Raw genomic sequence first — 13,463 nt, forward strand, 5'->3', positions numbered from 1 at the left:
TGGTTCTAGGTCCAGGAAACGGACTCGAGAGCGTTTATATAAGCCTAAGGCTTTCGATCCAATCGAGCTAAAATAAATAGGTTTAAACTAAACGTGACTTGTTCTGTTTCTTGCACTTGTCAATTAAAACGTTTTAAGGTTAACAGAAAAGGGCGATGTAGATGTAGGATCCCGTTGGCCCTCTACCCGCCGAGTATAATACTAGTTTCAATGGTTTCAATATTTGCGATAGGTGATAAACTGCTATCGCGTTTCTTTTTTTCAGGATTCACCAAGACAATAATAGATAACAAACGTTTTCCAGTATTTGATTTTGAATTACATAATTTTTAAAACGAACGTATACCGTTAAACAGGTATAGCACATGGTTTTATCATAATCATCAATATCCGTGAGTATGTGAGTATTCGGCAGTGATTTTTCTTACAAAATTTTACTTCCATTACTTCTAGAGGAGAAAACATTTACCCCCAAATAACTCGTATATTAACTGTAATACAAACATTCTCCTTAAACAGATTTCAGCAATCAGTATTCAGTATTACAAAATAATATATGAACTTTCAAAAGGGTTTAACATGTCTATATATTCAGATTAAAGGACTTGTTTGGAATTTTTTTGCTTTCTTAATGATAGAATTAAGTAGGTTTTCTGTTCTGCATATTAAATGTCGCCGCTTTGAGAGCTAAGATGAATTAATCCCAGCAAAAATATCAATCCAGAGAGAAACGGCATTCTTCGATACAAATAGGTCCACAAGGCTCTTGATCTGCTTTACTATTCCAGTGGAATGGTAAGTGTGTTATTATTATCTGCTTTACTATTTCATTGGAATGGTAAGTGTGCTATTATTATCTGCTTTACTATTCCAGTGGAATGGTAAGTGTGCTATTATTATCTGCTTTACTATTCCAGTGGAATGGTAGGTGTGCTATTATTATCTGCTTTACTATTTCATTGGAATGGTAAGTGTGCTATTATTATCTGCTTTACTATTCCAGTGGAATGGTAAGTGTGCTATTATTATCTGCTTTACTATTCCAGTGGAATGGTAAGTGTGCTATTATTATCTGCTTTACTATTTCATTGGAATGGTAAGTGTGCTATTATTATCTGCTTTACTATTCCAGTGGAATGGTAAGTGTGCTATTATTATCTGCTTTACTATTCCAGTGGAATGGTAAGTGTGCTATTATTATCTGCTTTACTATTTCATTGGAATGGTAAGTGTGCTATTATTATCTGCTTTACTATTCCAGTGGAATGGTAAGTGTGCTATTATTATCTGCTTTACTATTCCAGTGGAATGGTAAGTGTGCTATTATTATCTGCTTTACTATTTCATTGGAATGGTAAGTGTGCTATTATTATCTGCTTTACTATTCCAGTGGAATGGTAAGTGTGCTATTATTATCTGCTTTACTATTCCAGTGGAATGGTAAGTGTGCTATTATTATCTGCTTTACTATTCCAGTGGAATGGTAAGTGTGTTATTATTATCTGCTTTACTATTTCATTGGAATGGTAAGTGTGCTATTATTATCTGCTTTACTATTTCATTGGAATGGTAAGTGTGCTATTATTATCTGATTTACTATTCAAGTGGAATGGTAAGTGTGCTATTATTATCTGCTTTACTATTTCATTGGAATGGTAAGTGTGCTATTATTATCTGCTTTACTATTCCAGTGGAATGGTAAGTGTCCTATTATTATCTGCTTTACTATTCCAGTGGAATGGTAAGTGTGCTATTATTATCTGCTTTACTATTTCATTGGAATGGTAAGTGTGCTATTATTATCTGCTTTACTATTCCAGTGGAATGGTAAGTGTGCTATTATTATCTGCTTTACTATTCCAGTGGAATGGTAAGTGTGTTATTATTATCTGCTTTACTATTTCATTGGAATGGTAAGTGTGCTATTATTATCTGCTTTACTATTTCATTGGAATGGTAAGTGTGCTATTATTATCTGATTTACTATTCAAGTGGAATGGTAAGTGTGCTATTATTATCTGCTTTACTATTTCATTGGAATGGTAAGTGTGCTATTATTATCTGCTTTACTATTCCAGTGGAATGGTAAGTGTCCTATTATTATCTGCTTTACTATTCCAGTGGAATGGTAAGTGTGCTATTATTATCTGCTTTACTATTTCATTGGAATGGTAAGTGTGCTATTATTATCTGCTTTACTATTCCAGTGGAATGGTAAGTGTGCTATTATTATCTGCTTTACTATTCCAGTGGAATGGTAAGTGTGCTATTATTATCTGCTTTACTATTTCATTGGAATGGTAAGTGTGCTATTATTATCTGCTTTACTATTCCAGTGGAATGGTAAGTGTGCTATTATTATCTGCTTTACTATTCCAGTGGAATGGTAAGTGTGCTATTATTATCTGCTTTACTATTTCATTGGAATGGTAAGTGTGCTATTATTATCTGCTTTACTATTCCAGTGGAATGGTAAGTGTGCTATTATTATCTGCTTTACTATTCCAGTGGAATGGTAAGTGTGCTATTATTATCTGCTTTACTATTCCAGTGGAATGGTAAGTGTGTTATTATTATCTGCTTTACTATTTCATTGGAATGGTAAGTGTGCTATTATTATCTGCTTTACTATTTCATTGGAATGGTAAGTGTGCTATTATTATCTGATTTACTATTCAAGTGGAATGGTAAGTGTGCTATTATTATCTGCTTTACTATTTCATTGGAATGGTAAGTGTGCTATTATTATCTGCTTTACTATTCCAGTGGAATGGTAAGTGTCCTATTATTATCTGCTTTACTATTCCAGTGGAATGGTAAGTGTGCTATTATTATCTGCTTTACTATTCCAGTGGAATGGTAAGTGTCCTATTATTATCTGCTTTACTATTCCAGTGGAATGGTAAGTGTGCTATTATTATCTGCTTTACTATTTCATTGGAATGGTAAGTGTGCTATTATTATCTGCTTTACTATTCCAGTGGAATGGTAAGTGTGCTATTATTATCTGCTTTACTATTTCATTGGAATGGTAAGTGTGCTATTATTATCTGCTTTACTATTTCATTGGAATGGTAAGTGTGCTATTATTATCTGCTTTACTATTCCAGTGGAATGGTAAGTGTGCTATTATTATCTGCTTTACTATTTCAGTGGAATGGTAAGTGTGCTATTATTATCTGCTTTACTATTTCATTGGAATGGTAAGTGTGCTATTGTTATCTGCTTTACTATTCCAGTGGAATGGTAAGTGTGCCATTATTATCTGCTTTACTGTTCCAGTGGAATGGTAAGTGTGCTATTATAGTATCTGCTTTACTATTCCAGTGGAATGGTAAGTGTGCTATTATTATCTGCTTTACTATTCCAGTGGAATGGTAAGTGTGCTATTATAGTATCTGCTTTACTATTCCAGTGGAATGGTAAGTGTGCTATTATTATCTGCTTTACTCTTCCAGTGGAATGGTAAGTGTGCTATTATTATCTGCTTTACTATTCCAGTGGAATGGTAAGTGTGCTATTATTATCTGCTTTACAATTTTATTGGAATGGTAAGTGTGCTATTATTATCTGCTTTACTATTTCATTGGAATGGTAAGTGTGCTATTATTATCTGCTTTACTATTCCAGTGGAATGGTAAGTGTGCTATTATTATCTGCTTTACTATTTCATTGGAATGGTAAGTGTGCTTTTATTATCTGCTTTACTATTCCAGTGGAATGGTAAGTGTGCTATTATTATCTGCTTTACTATTCCAGTGGAATGGTAAGTGTCCTATTTTTATTTGCTTTACTATTTCATTGGAATGGTAAGTGTGCTATTATTATCTGCTTTACTATTCCAGTGGAATGGTAAGTGTGCTATTATTATCTGCTTTACTATTTCATTGGAATGGTAAGTGTGCTATTATTATCTGCTTTACTATTTCATTTGAATGGTAAGTGTCCTATTATTATCTGCTTTACTATTCCAGTGGAATGGTAAGTGTGCTATTATTATCTGCTTTACTATTCTAGTGGAATGGTAAGTGTGCTATTATTATCTGCTTTACTATTCCAGTGGAATGGTAAGTGTGCTATTATTATCTGCTTTACTATTCCAGTGGAATGGTAAGTGTGCTATTATTATCTGCTTTACTATTCCAGTGGAATGGTAAGTGTGCTATTATTATCTGCTTTGCTATTCCAGTGGAATGGTAAGTGTGCTATTATTATCCGCTTTACTATTCCAGTGGAATGGTAAGTGTGTTATTATTATCTGCTTTACTATTCCAGTGGAATGGTAAGTGTGCTATTATTATCTGCTTTGCTATTCCAGTGGAATGGTAAGTGTGCTATTATTATCTGCTTTACTATTTCATTGGAATGGTAAGTGTGCTATTATTATCTGCTTTACTATTTCATTGGAATGGTAAGTGTGCTATTATTATCCGCTTTACTATTCCAGTGGATTGGTAAGTGTGTTATTATTATCTGCTTTACTATTCCAGTGGAATGGTAAGTGTGCTATTATTATCTGCTTTGCTATTCCAGTGGAATGGTAAGTGTGCTATTATTATCTGCTTTGCTATTCCAGTGGAATGGTAAGTGTGCTATTATTATCTGCTTTACTATTCCAGTGGAATGGTAAGTGTGTTATTATTATCTGCTTTACTATTCCAGTGGAATGGTAAGTGTGCTATTATTATCTGCTTTACTATTTCATTGGAATGGTAAGTGTGCTATTATTATCTGCTTTGCTATTCCAGTGGAATGGTAAGTGTGCTATTATTATCTGCTTTGCTATTCCAGTGGAATGGTAAGTGTGCTATTATTATCTGCTTTGCTATTCCAGTGGAATGGTAAGTGTGCTATTATTATCTGCTTTGCTATTCCAGTGGAATGGTAAGTGTGCTATTATTATCTGCTTTGCTATTCCAGTGGAATGGTAAGTGTGCTATTATTATCTGCTTTACTAATCCAGTGGAATGGTAAGTGTGTTATTATTATCTGCTTTACTATTCCAGTGGAATGGTAAGTGTGCTATTATTTACATAAACTACCGATGGGGAATGTTGATTTTATTGTCAATGATTATTTAACCCAACGTTAAAGCCTTACTGAAATGGTTAACAGGTTTTCTTTCGCCGCGTTAGTGTTCTTTTCTTGTTTCCATTAACGGAAGTGGCATATGAATATGTTTCACATGAACAATCATGTCCGCATTAAGGAGCATGTTTAATTATTATTTCCTTATTTTTTAATCGAACTTTAAAAGACGAGTCTTATGTAGTAATTGTAAAATTAAATAAACTGACAATAAGGATGGATATTTCCCAATTCAGACATTTGAATTATTATGAATAACTCTAAATGACATGATTTCTTCACACATGTGCATTGTTATTTTGCATATTTGTGTTGTTTCACCGCTTGATGTCATATTATAGTCATCTTGAATTGACATTGTATGAAAGTTTAAAATGTACTTTTCTATCTATAGTGTATATTTATTGTGTGTTTTGTTTTGAGTATTTATAAATGACCTGTACATTTAAGAGAAAGTTAGAACTTGTGCGGATCCGTTCTCAAATAAAACCATTGATTTTTTCCCCAAACATAAGTGTGCTTGCACACGTGTTGAATGGTAAAAAGGAGCATTTTAATGGGTAACTAAACGTGCTTGACGTAAAATATACAATTAAACCAGACAGCTTATTGATAAAAAGAAAAGAAAATATATAAATCTACATACCTTTTTTACCATTTTATATTTTTCATTGTTGGTGTAAATTACCAAATCAATAAATAAAGTGAAGATTGGGTGGAAAAACTTTCAATATCCATTCTTTGTCTGGAGTATTTGCAAAAGCGTGTACTTCCTGTCACTGTGTTTTTAAAAGCTCGTGCTACCATTACGTCTGCGCGTGTAACTCAATGGACATTAACAAGTGCAGACGGGTTCCATGAAAATAATTCCATATAAAAAAACGGATGCGAAAGTTCAAATGAAGCCACAATTGCCTGGCTTCCAATAGTTTGTAGAGTGTTGGTGGAGGAAAACAATTCTGACATAGTTAAATTATTTTTCGAGTTCTAAGTTTAACTAAATTTTACAAACTGTTATCTCTGACAATTGATAAACGCCCCTTACAATATGTCCAACTTGATTGAAATCTAGAGATAAAAACATAACTATGTTGTTGTTTAGTCCCCTTCACACCAGATTGGCATACTTACTACGACCAAACCAGTCAGTTGTTTCAAATCGTCGATAGTCGTAGTAACGGACAGGCGTTCCTAAACGTCCACTCGATATTATGTTCGACAATAAGCGAACCTTGAATCAGCAGAGCCATCATAGTCCTCTTTTACTTTATGCTTTCCGGTGGTTTATAGAGAAATATCAGTTAATTAAAACTGATAATTTCACTGTTTCAAACAGTGAAAATTATCAGTGAAAATAATCGATAATTTTCATTGTTTACTGTGAAATGATGTCATTTTTTAGACGAAATGATGTCATTATCCCAGCGAAATTCTTTAGTTAAACACTTTAACAATATATATAAACTGCGAAAAAAGCATTAAATAAAAAGAAAATTTGTTGGAATCGGTGGATTATCGAGTTTTATTCACTCGTGATCATAGAAAATATATTTGTTCACTTGTGGCTGCGCCACTCGTGAAAATATCATTTTCTATGATCACTCGTGAATAAAAATCGATAATCCACCGAATCCAACAAATATCCTCTATGTAATACAATTGTAACGATAAAAGATACGACGATAAATCTAATATTGTACTCATAACCTTTTAACAATATTTCTTTGTTTCAAACATAATGTTTACAAACAGCTATGCACTGTAACTATGCCGGCGACAATAACAATATAACGACATGCCACAGTTCAGATAACAGCGTAGTCAATTTTATGGCAGAAATAGTGTTTACACAAACAATATATATATACTGATTGAGTATAATTAGCAAATCATGATGAAAATGAACTTCTTTACGTTGAAAAGAATGCGAACCGAGCCTTTTGGAACGGCCCACGACAAAATAACCGCCATGCTGGATCACATGATAACACGATTTGTTCTGACCAATAATTTCTTAAGTGCGTGTAGCGTGATTACAATTTTATGAATTTTAGCGTGAATTTTATGTCGTTTGCCTTTGGGAAATGGCCATTTTCTAAATGGTAAATATGAGGGCGACCAACAACTTCCCAACTGCATTGCATTTGAGAGCAATAATTTAAGTTGAAGGCAAAATATTTACTTCGTGCATGCAGTAATTATTTTGTATGTAGGGTGTCGTTAAAAGTCGCATGTTTACTCTTTCGTCTTGTTTGAGAAACAAGAATAATTGGTTCCTCGTGTACGCACGATCCTAGCGATTGAAGTGAAGTAAAATGTGCTATATGGGAAGCTTTAGACTTATGATTAAACCCATTTTAACAGTTTTAAACATGGACTCGCCCATACTGGTAAAACATTCACGTACGCAAGCACGCATATTCAACCATGAATGAAAACTATTTCGAGCATCCGCAAGGGTACTCAAAAAAAATGTATACGTCATAAGTTAAGATCTTCATTATGAGCTTTATGACAACCGACCCCGATGCTATTTATTCACTATCCACGTGACTTCCGGCTAAACGGCGTTTTCCTCTCGCATGTACACACGGAACCGCCTCGCCTAAATCCCGCCCTTTATTTGAGTGATGACCGCACAGCATACCTCGAGGGTCGGCGGCTAGGCAACACACCGGTCAGTTAATGGCCGCCCGCCGGCCAGTTCCGGCCGCTCCTGACCGGCGCGTGGAGGTTGGTTTGTAGAAACGCCGACAGGATTTCACTTGTGATTTTCAAGTCAGGACATACACAAGGTAAGGAAGGGTACCGTTTGATTTTCCTGTATTTTTCCTGCGTAGTTCTTTATCTGATTCTTCAAATATCTAGTGTTGTAAGATTATATTAGCGTCTTTGTATTCCCAACTTAGTTATATATGTTTGTTTGTTCATAAAACACTTTTCTGATAGATCTGAATAAATTTAAAAAAAACTGTGAGGCTCTTGTCGCAGGTTTGCCTTATCAGGAGAACCTTGGTATTATTGGACGCAATACATCTAGCTGTTATATGATATGGGGTTTTTTAGGAAAAAATACGGGTATTTTAATGTGTCTTTAAATCTTTAAATTTCTCAAATGTTAATAAGACGCTTTTTTGACAATATCATTGGGTCACCATTAAAGGGGCCTTTTCACGTTTTGGTAAATTGACAAAATTAAAAAAAAATCAGATTCGCAAATTTTCGTTGTAGTAATGATATTTGTGAGGAAACAGTAATACTAAACATTTACCATGCTCTAAAATATCCATTACATGCATCTTTTGACGATTTAAAAACCTGAAAATTATAAAGCGTTGCAACGCGTAACCATTGAATACCGGTACTTTGGAGAGTTCTGTTGTTGTCGTTATATTGTGTGATAATACGAGGATTATTTATATCAAGTATAAAATGCATCTTTTATTGTATGAGCACGGATGGCCGATTGGTCTAAGCGATAGACTTGTAGAATTTTACCCCAGGAGTCAGTGGTTCGATCCCAGTCGAGGGTTACTTTTTTTTCTTTTTTTAATTTATTCTTGTTTTTTATTAGAGCTTTATGGCTAAATGTTACATTTATCAATATAAACTCAGCATTTAATGATAAACTTCAATATATGTAAAAAAAAAAAAGCTGTGAAAAGGCCGCTTTAAGTTTAAGCTGTTGATTTACTACAAATTTTCTACGTAAATGCTATAAATATGATTATATGAGAGTATCTTGGTTACGTTTTTTTCTCTTTTTTTCATAATTATAAGTCAAAGGTTTTATTGCGTTTTCTTGACAAAAAGTGTTTTAAGAATTACCCTCTGACCTTGATTCTGAATGAGTCCTAAACGTCATATGTTTCATATCTGTTTTACATCGAAAAAAGTAGGGAATTAAGATTTTTCGTTAACCTTTTTACGATTTCCAAGTTATATAAGATTATGCAATGACGGGCAGAAATTTAATCTTTTTACTATTCTTTGTTTTAGTAAGTTCAACTAGTCTTAGTTGGACTGTGTAAATATGACCGAAATTAGCGCACACAAAAAATGTGATTTTACCCATTTATGCATAGCGTCTTTAAAAAAAGGCCTTGGCAATCAGCGTAGACCCAGATGAGACGCCGCATGATGCGGCGTCTCATCAGGGTTTGCGCTGTTTGCTTTAAGGAATTTCTGTAATAAATATTTTAAATATAGAAATAAATATACTAGACATCCCTAATTTTGGAAATAGATGGATCCAATTTAGAAGGATGGGAGAGTCCACTCGGCATAAATGGGTTAAGACAAAATTTTCGTAAACTCAAGCTAGAATACCACAAAATGTGAACAGTCAGCTCATAAAATATGGTCGGTCGGGTTCGAGGAAACGAACAACTTTTTCCCGTCTTAATTCCAATGTCGTTATTTTTTTCATGAAGTGTGTCGCGGGAATAAATGCAATATGATACGAAAAATGTGTTTATAACTTTTCGTGTGTACAATTTTTATTGCTCCAGTGTTTTTAAGAAAAAAATACAAAATAATGTGACAAAATTGTTTTTGTCCGTGAGATAATTTGTACAAAACTTTCTCCTTCGTGTATTTGTATATGCACTTCCACAAAGCGTAAATTGTAAGGTATGTATTTATCACGAGCTACTTAAATTAAAATAATTGCTACATATACAATAAATCAACTTGACATACCAATTGTGTAAATGCAAAACGAAAAAAACATTTGTTTCGAAATGAAAAAACATTTGTTTCGACTAAGATTGCAAAAAAACACGAAAATCATTAGCTACATGCATTAAGCCCGGTTTTTCCATAACTAGCTACATGCATTAAGCCCGGTTTTCCCATAACTAGGATCATATGTCTAAGGTGTACTTATCGACTCTTTGATCAATCGTCTGCTTTATACACTATTTTGCCAAACGACAATATTTGGACATCACATATGATACTGTTTTTATATTTTTCGTTCTCTCATGTTCGTGGATGTGCGAAATGGAACTGCGCAAACTTGACGCATCGAAGAGACTAATGCACACGTCGATTCACTATTTCGTGTTATTGTCTTAACGGATTTAAAAAGCGCTAAAATGACAACACGCCATTACGACAAATATAAACGCCGGAACGAATATTATGACATTTGTCATTCGTAAGGGTTTGCGTGTCTGAAGTCCGCCAATACGACAACACGCCGTAATGACGATACATGTATGTAAAATCCGATACGACAAATATGAACTCCGATACGACAACTGTAAACGCTGATTCGACAAATATAAACGCCGACGAGACAAACCTAAATGCTGATACGACAAATATAAACGCTGATACGACAAATATAAACGCTGATACGACAAACCTAAACGCTGATACGACAAATATATACGTTGATACGACAAATATAAACGCCGATACGACAAATATGATATGTGCGGGTTTTTTTTGTCGTGTGTGCGAGTTTAAATGGAGAGGTCACGGGTTCGATCGCTAACGTGGGAGCGACCTTAGATCAATGCACCAAGTACTGGTTCTAGGCACAGGAAACGGACTCAATAGCGTTTCAAAAAAGAAGTAAACACTGTTAATACAATCTAGCTGAAATAAATAGGTTTAAACTAAGCTCGCAAAAAAAAACGCCAGATGGACAAGTATACACGCCGCTGCAAAAATGATGACCATGGTAGGGCTTTCGTGTTGGCTTGCTGTCGGGGTTTTTTCTGCGTAAAATATAAAGCATTATTTGGTGTCTAATATTTCAGGACGACACCATGAAGTTGTCCGGAGTGTTGCTCGCTACGCTCGTGTGTACACTGCTAGTGCTACCGGGACTGTATGGAGAGGGATACGGAGAGGGATATGGACAGGGATATGGACAGGGATATGGGTACGGGTACGGGCAAGACTACATTCCAGTACCCTTACCCGTTCCCCGCGGTGGCGGCGGTCTGAGCGGCTGTAAGTGGATAAATCCAGATAAGAACTGGAGATGTTGTATTTTCCATTGAGAACCCCAATGGGTTGGGATTAAGTAAGTGTGTATGGGGGAGAGGGGCTATAATAATCATTGTGTTGCAAGTGTACATGTCCGCTTAAGGGCAGATTTTAAGGTACATGTATCGTTGAAATTCGGAACCCGCGATCTTAAATAAAGTGCAATATCGTTATTTGTAAACTTCTTGTGTGTAGTGGTAGTGATTCAATAGGGTGTGAATGACCCCTAGTGGCATGTCGTTTTGCAGTCTGTTCAGGTTTTATGCTGTTTGCTGCTCATCAGTATCTAAGGGTTAAAATGAAGCCTTTAAAACATGAATCTAGTAAGAAAGGTCTTTACCTAAATTTAACTTTCTGGGGTACTACAAATGTGTCACATTACGTTTCTAAGTGGTAAAGGGCTAGGCAAGACTATCAAAGCGAATCATCAAAGAGCATCGATCAGTTTTTCACTAATATTCTGTTTTGCTGTTTTGTTTCCAGTTCTACCCCTCATCGGCCTGCTAGTCTTGCTAGGCTTGCTATTTAACGGTAACAACCGGGGTAGTATCAATCTCGTCAACACGACACTTGGATAAATTGTAGCGAGCGTGGCTGTCTGGTTGTCATGGTAAGTTTGTCTGGACCTTTAATATCGACTTATTGAGCCTCGTTCAGGTAAAACTGTGCTTAAAAATTCGTTTGATTAAAGTGTCATCCTATATAAGCCTTTGCACACTGCGCATGCATTAAGACCTGTTTTCCCAGAACGAGGCTCAATAGATAGAACTTAACTTATGAAACTGTGACGGTCGGGCTCTTACGGAAAGTAAGGTTTAGCCGGTGTACTGTTAAGTAGTACTTTAGGTGGCAACAGCAAGTTTATCGTCATTTTCTGGTAATAAAACCAGTATTGATATTTCACACACAAAAAAAGGCATATGAACTATCGGACACGAAAGGAAAAGATTTTAACATAGGCCAAAGGAATATATACGAGGGTTCCTCTTGGTCGGCTCAGTCTCGGGGTATATTTAAATAATATGCGGATCGTGGTATTTTATTTATGTAAGACCCACGCTCTGAGAAAATTAGGCTCAATGAATGTCCGTTAAGCGTCGCCTCAGATTAGCCTGTGCAGTCCGCACAGGTTAATCAGGGATGAAACTTTCCGCTTTTATGGCATTTTCGATTAAATTAAGGCTCTGTTTATCGAAAATCCAGTTAGAGCAGAAGTTTCATATGGTCCTGCGCGGACTGCACAGGCTAATATGTGAGGACACTATACGCACATGCATTAAGCCCCATTTTCCCTTAACGAGGCTCATATATGTTTATCTCAACAAATGCTCTATTTATCTCAACAACTGCTCTGTTTATCTCAACAACTGCTCTGTTTATCTCAACAACCACTCTGTTTATGTCAACAAAACCCCGCTCTATTTATCTCAACAACTGCTCTGCTTATCTCAACGACCGCTCTTTTTATCTCAACAACCGCTCTGTTTGTCTCAACAACCGCTCTGTTTATCTCAACAACCGCTCTGTTTATTTCAACAACTGCTCTGTCTATCCCAACAACTGCTCTGTTTATCTCAACAACTGGTCTGTTTATCTCAACAACTGCTCCGTTTATCTCAACAACCGCTCTGTTTATCTCAACAACTGCTCTGTTTATATCAACAACTGCTCTGTTTATCTCAACAACTGCTCTGTTTATCTCAACAACTGCTCTGTTTATCTCAACAACTGCTCTGTTTATCGGTTTCAGGTCTTCGCGCTCTATGTCTCGAGTTTGCTGGTCAGGGCTACAGTGTGTGCATTTCATGTATAGTTGTATGCGTCTTTGTATTTTTATCGTATTTTGTTATCAGTTTTTCTTCTTTGACATCGTTATAATTAAATCAATGTAAGAACGAATTATTGCGTTACTGCTTGTTAGTTGTAATTTTTAATTGTTTTTTTTATTCATTACGATTCATTATTAACTTATTCGATGCAACCCTCAATATACCTCGACACGTATAACGTCGAATGAAACCACGGCGCTACACTCAACCGTAGTCACCGTAATTGCGATGCTTGCAAATTCAAATACAGGGTGCCGGATCAACGGGGTTCACAGATAGTTACACACGGGCTGGACAGAATGAAAACACGCCAACAACCATCACCACGACCACCACAACCATCACCCCATCATCACCACTACCATCCCCACCACCATTACCATCAGCATCACCATCACCACCACCATCACAAGGAACATCACAACCAATACCACAACCAACATCACCCATATCACCACTACCACCACCATCACCTCCAACACTATCAACACCACCATCTCCACAACACCATCATCACAACCATCAATACCAACACCACCATCA

General features: G+C 35.7%; 1 long non-coding RNA gene across 1 annotated transcript; it reads left to right on the plus strand.

Annotated features, from left to right (window-relative positions):
• Positions 1–722: 722 nt before the first annotated feature.
• LOC127860970 (uncharacterized) lies at positions 723–12,990 on the plus strand. Its single transcript, XR_008039987.1, has 4 exons — positions 723–795; positions 10,860–11,055; positions 11,575–11,701; positions 12,842–12,990. It is a non-coding gene; the product is annotated as an uncharacterized LOC127860970 (long non-coding RNA).
• Positions 12,991–13,463: the final 473 nt, after the last annotated feature.

Source organism: Dreissena polymorpha, chromosome 15, assembly GCF_020536995.1.
Source record: "Dreissena polymorpha isolate Duluth1 chromosome 15, UMN_Dpol_1.0, whole genome shotgun sequence".
Classification (NCBI taxonomy): Eukaryota; Metazoa; Mollusca; class Bivalvia; order Myida; family Dreissenidae; genus Dreissena; species Dreissena polymorpha.